Below are 6289 nucleotides of genomic sequence, written 5' to 3'. Positions count from 1 at the left end.
TCCAAGAGAAAACATGTTTTTCCAAAGATAATGAGCAGATGGATAATAAACCCATGAAAAGATAAACATCACATTTTACAATAAGAATACAAATCAAAGCCAGTAAGAAACCACTTCAAACTTGCTAGGATATGAAAAATATAAAGGACAAACAATAACAAGTATTGGTGAAAGAGTACAGAAACTCACTCCTTGCTAATAAGAAGGTAAAATGTGTAGTTGCTTTAGAAACAATTTGACAGCTTGTCTAAAGGTAAATGTAGAGTTATCATGAGAAATAAAACATAGGCTGACACAAAATTTTGTGAATGACTGTTCACAGAAACACTAATCACACAGACAAGAAGTAGAACAACCTAAATGTGAAACAAGTGATCAAATTATGAAAAATGGGATCTTACTGGAATATAATTCTATAATGGGGTTTTATTTGTAAAAGAATGACATGCTGGGCCCTCCCTGGTGGCGCAGGGGGTTAAAGCACAGCACTGAGAATCTAAAGACGCTTTCGCATGAGTTCGATTCCCGCCTGCCCCGGAGGTGACCACATGGTGTGGCAGACCTCTCCTGACCCGCCTGCTGCTCCCCTCAGCAGTGTACTTCGTGGATCTGCCTGTTCTGTTCCCCACTCTGTCTCTGGTGAAGCCTCTCGCCGCCCCTGAGCCTCTGGCCTGTACCCCAGTTCTGTATGCGCAAATAAAGAAATCTTAAAAAAAAAAAAAAAATGACATGCTAACACATGATTCAATAAGGAAGAACCTTGAAAATACTATGTAAGTGAAAGAAACCACCTGAAGTACCTTACAGGAGTTTGGAGTGACCAAGGCTACAGAAAGCCCAATGGATTACAGTGGAGGATTGCTGAGTGAGTGAGTGTGGTGTTGTACCGTGCATTTGTAGAGGCACAAACCTATACTCTTTAAGACTTATATAGGTCTGTTACTGTTAGTTCAATTTTTAAAAATGTATATATAATTATATCACAGTACCTTTTATTGAAAGTATTATATTGTTATTATAAGCAACATGGAAACAATATTTATGGTCCCATTTATGTGCAATGTCTAGAATAGGCAAACACAGAAACAAAAATTAATAGATGATTAGGGTTGAGATGGTGGAGGTGGAAAGAGGCACAGGAATTGGGAATTACTGATAATGTTATTTAGGGTTTGAAAATGTTCTAAAATTAGATAATAATGTTGGTTATAAACTCTGAATATACTAAGAACCACTAAACTGTACATGTTAACTGAGTTGATTTTATTATATGTGAAATATATTTCAATAAAGCTATAAGAAATGCATAACCTGAATTTAATGAGAATACGCAACACCAATTTTAAGTTGCATAAGACAATTAGACTATCTACTTTGGAAATGTCACTTCTTTTATAAAAGACAAATATTAAGTATGTATTCCAGGTTCTCATTTTATTTTTTATGTATAGAATACAAACAAAAGTTTATTGTACAAAATTAGGCTTTCATATGACATAGCTCATGAAGATTTAACAAATAGCAGATAATTTTTTAATCCTTCACAAAATTTCCCCTTCTCACCCCATCAGCCCTATTAAAATGACATGACTAAATGTTAGCAAAACAAACACTATAAATAACACCAAATCCTGCAAAGACAGCTACCCCACATGTTATTTCATGACACAGGTGATCTTCAGAGCATGGATGGTTATGATCTTAAATCCGTGATACATCCCTGGCAGCTCCAACCTGTCCAACATTTTGAGATTCAACAAAAGCCAATATTATGCCTCTCACTACCAAACATACTTCCCTGAAACCAAGAAACTGATGAAATGCTTGAATGATTCTGTTAAATTATTAAGGAAAAAACACTGTTTGGAGTGTAATCAGAAACTTGAGGATCTGGTGTTAAATTTCCGTAAGTATTAGCTGAATTTTGTGTTCTCTGACCAGTCTTTTTGTTTGTGCTTGTTAAAATCTGTTCCACAGTTTTGGCTTTTCTCTTTCTTTTGTCAGCAATGGCGCCACACATTTTAGACACTACATCAGAATCTGTATTTGCATGCTGGATTTGCATTGGTTTAATATAAAATGGGAATCTTTGTAACTGCCTTCAAGATTTCTAGATGAGTCCTTCCTTAAATACAACAAATGTTTGCTCTTTCATTTTCATGGATTTTAAAGCCAAAATAGCTCTCTTGTGACCAAACTCAGAAAACCGGGCATATAGATTACCTTCAATTCTCTTTTAATCTTGTCAATCATATTGCTAATAGAAATTGTATGATTTGGTTGAATATACATGTTTTGTGTTAAATTGGTCAAATAGACATTTTGTGTTAAAATGGCCAATGCCATTTCCCTGAAAGTAGAAAGTGGCCACATTCCAGGTTTTAAAAAACTAACAAGACATGACAATGACATGCGAGACATATGTGATGAAATAATTGTTATACAGAACAACTGAGACAAAGACAACAAATACTGAAAACTGACTGAATGTTAGGAGATATATTCAGTTAATGATGCATTTCCTGATTTTTATAATTATGGTGTAGAGATATAGGAATATCCTTGTTTTCCAAGATGCACAATGAGGTAAAAGGAGCCATGACACCTGCAATTATTCATAAATAGTTCAGCAAAATAATAAACAATTATAGGAGCAATTGTAATAAGGGTCATGCATATGTATAAGAAGAAAAGCAAATGTGGAAAATGCTAGCAGTTATCAACTGAAATGAAAACTACAGAAAAACTTCTGTAAGTCTAAAAGTTGAACTTACTTTTCAAAAATCTGAGTTTGAAAAATTCTTGGTCAATATTTACAGTTTGTTATCACTGTTAGAAAAGTTTTACCTACTCTACTCAATAACAAGGAATTCATCTATATTTCTACTAGTACTGCTGTTTTATTTTGTATATTTCCACTTTTCCCAGTTCAACTTGTAATTTATTCTGATATATGAGAAACATTTTACTTAAAAGCTTTTCTTATAGGTCTGTTTAGTTAACCCCAAAATATCTTACTTAAAAGTTCTTCTTAGATCACTAAGTCCTTTAATAGTGTCACATAGTTCTTTTTGTATGGTCCTTCTGGTCAAGTTAATTCTAAGTTACCTGACTTTTACAAGCAATTATTTTTTTTAATTCCTTTTACTTCTTGTTTGTTTGTATATAAGGATGCTACAGATTTTTATATGTTAATTTTGTTACCTGGCACTTGTCTCTATTCCACTATTGCTTCAAATATCTTTTGGAGTGAATCTTTAGTAGGATTTTCTATAAATGCACTATCATATCTTCTACAAGTGGTGACAGTCTCATTTCTTCCTTTCTTAATTGGATTCCAATTCCTATTTTTGTCTGATAGTTACAGCCAAAACATTTAAACAGAAGTAGTAACAGTTAGCATCCTCATCTTGTTGCTGATCATAACAGAAAATTTTGGTTTTTTAATAATTGTTTTGTAATAATAACTATTTGTTTATATTGAGGTAGGTTTTTATTCTATTCCCATCTTGTTTAGTTTTTATCATAAATGGCTACTGGATATTATTTCTCTGTACCTGTCATTACTATCATATGATTTGTATCTTTACTTCTGTTGAGTGGTTGTGTTACATCAATATATTTATATTAAACCATTCTTGTATCCCTTGGATTAATTTCACTTGGTCATGATATATAATCCATATAACATTGGATTTAATTTGCTAGAATTTTATTGATGTTTGCATCAATATTCATCAGGGATATCATTCATTATTTTCTTGTGCTACCTTTATCTGGTTTTGGTATTAAGGTAATGCTGGCATCTTAAAAATGTATTAAAGAGCATCCCTTATTCTTGTATTTTTAAAGGCAATTTAAACAAGATGTGCATTAATTCTTCAAGTAAACGTAACAAAAATAGTGCCATTTATATGGAACTACAAGAGGTGTTGCATCACAAAAGCAAACCTGAAGAGAGGAGAAATGGAGGTATCATGTTACCTGACTTCAAGCTTTACTATAAAAGCAACAGTGTAAAAAAAAAAAAAAACTATATGGTACTAGCACAAAAATGGATACATGAATCAACAGAAAAGAATGAAAAGCCCAGAAAAAATACGCATACAGATAAGTACCTTATCTATGATTAAGCAGTCACAACCACACAGTGGAGAAAGAAGAGTCTCTTTACTAAATGGTGCTGGGAAAACTAGAAGGCCAGCTGTCAAAGAACAAAGTTGGATCACACTCTAACTCCATACATAAAAATAAATTCCAAGTGGGTTAAAAATTTAGATATAAGACAGCTAAAATATAACTGAAGAAAGTATTTGTGGCATGTTTTATAACATCAACAATAATGTTTTTGGAGAATCAACCCTTATTATCTCAAGTTAAAAAATATATATGTAAGAAGATTAAAGAGAAAGAGAGAAAATATTCACACAACATGTAGCCAACACAGTTTTAATATTCAAGATATATAATAAAAAAAATCATACAATTCAACAACAGAAAAGCAAACAACCTATTACTAAATCAGCAACAACCTCCAGAAGGCCAACAGAATGACTTAAAATGAGAGAGAAGTAGGTTTAAATCAAAATAAGATACCATCACATACATGTTAGAATGATATATGTTGAAAAGATTTTGAATGACGAGAAACAGGAACCCCATTACCCTGCTGGTGGGAATATAAACTGGTATAGTCATTATGGAAAGCAATTTGGATTAATCTAAAAAACTAAGAATGGAAATACCACATGACCCAGCAATGCCATTGTTGAGCATCTTATCCAAAGAACATGAAACCATCAATGTAAAAAACTATATGCTTTCCAGTGTTTATTGTAACTCTATTTACAACAGCTAGGACATGGAAACAAGCAGCCTAAATGACTATCAGTAGATAACTGAATCAAGATATGGTATGTTGACATTATAGAATACTATTTAGCTATAAAGATGAAATGCAGCCCCTTACAGCAAAATGGAGGGTGTTAGAGAATTATGTGGAGTAAAATTAGAATGGGAAAACAAATACTGGACATTTATATAATGGATATTTAATAAGGTACAGTACTTACCAAAACCAGCAGAAATGACTAAACACACATGAGGGTTCTGAGGTCAACAGAGAAAGGGCGAGTCAAGGAGATGATAAAAGATGGTAATGGGGAAAAAAAAATGCTAGAGAATATATTTTTGAAAATAATGAAATTGTTTACTACTTTCTTTCCTGTAAATTTTTGAACCTGTAATTTTTTTACAGCTGTATTTCGGATAAATTATGGATTTTCTCCTGTATTTCATGGACTGGAACCACTGTTACACAGGAGTTGTAGTATCTATCCCAATATCTGGTAAAGCTAGTCTTCTTATTGTTCCTCTGCCTCAGGATTTTCATGGCTTTTAAAATCCTTCCTAATAAACTTCATAATCTACTTTTCTGGTTAAAAACAATTACAAAACCGGGCTCTCCCTGGTAACGCAGCAGGTTAAAGCACAGCACTAAGAAGCTTTAGCCACTTCCACATGAGTTCAATTCCTGCCTGCCCCGAAGGAGATCCACATGGCATAGCAGACCTCTCCTGACCAGCCCACTGCTCCTCTCAGAAGTGTACCTCGCTGATCTGCCTGTTCTGCTCCCCACTCTGTCTCTGGTGAAGCATCTCAGGCCTGTACCCCAGTTCTGTATGAATAAATAAATCTTAAAAAAAAAAACAAATACAAAACCTAGATGTTATTTTTATTGAGGTTTAAATTTGGACTTATAAATTGACTTAAAAAGTTTCTGTATTAGACCAGTGCATTCGGACAGAAAACCTAGATATAAACCCACAGGTTTATGGGCAGCTAATTTTTGACACAGGAGCAAAGAAGATACAATGGAACAAAGAAAGTTTGTTCAGCAAATGGTCCTCGGAAAACTGGGAAGCTACATGCAAAAAAATGAAACTAGATCACTTTCTCACACCATACACAAAAATCAACTTAAAGTGGATTAAAGACCTAGACATAAAAACGGAGACCATAAAATACCTAGAAGCAAAGAATGGCCAAACTCTACACGCCATACACTTCAGCGACATCTTTGAAGATACATAGCACCCAATGCAACAATAGCTAAGGCAAGGATAAACAGATGGGACTACATCAAGTTAAAGAGCTTCTGTACAGCAAAAGAGACATTACAAAAAACAGACATCCCACTGATTGGAAAAAATTTTTCTCACACAAAACTAGCAATAAAGGATTGATCACAAAGATATACAAAGAACTGATGAAACTCAACAAAAATAAA

At 33.5% G+C, this 6289-nt stretch overlaps 1 pseudogene; it reads right to left on the bottom strand.

The window, feature by feature from the left end:
• Positions 1 to 1655: 1655 nt before the first annotated feature.
• LOC101623997 lies at positions 1656 to 2292 on the bottom strand (annotated as a pseudogene).
• Between the last annotated feature and the right edge of the window lie 3997 nt (positions 2293 to 6289).

Source organism: Condylura cristata, unplaced genomic scaffold (genome assembly GCF_000260355.1).
Source record: "Condylura cristata isolate star-nosed mole 26May11 unplaced genomic scaffold, ConCri1.0 scaffold00002, whole genome shotgun sequence".
In the NCBI taxonomy this organism is placed as follows: domain Eukaryota; kingdom Metazoa; phylum Chordata; class Mammalia; order Eulipotyphla; family Talpidae; genus Condylura; species Condylura cristata.
The sequence above is the reverse complement of the archived record's forward strand: the minus strand, read 5'-3'. Positions and strand labels throughout refer to the sequence as shown.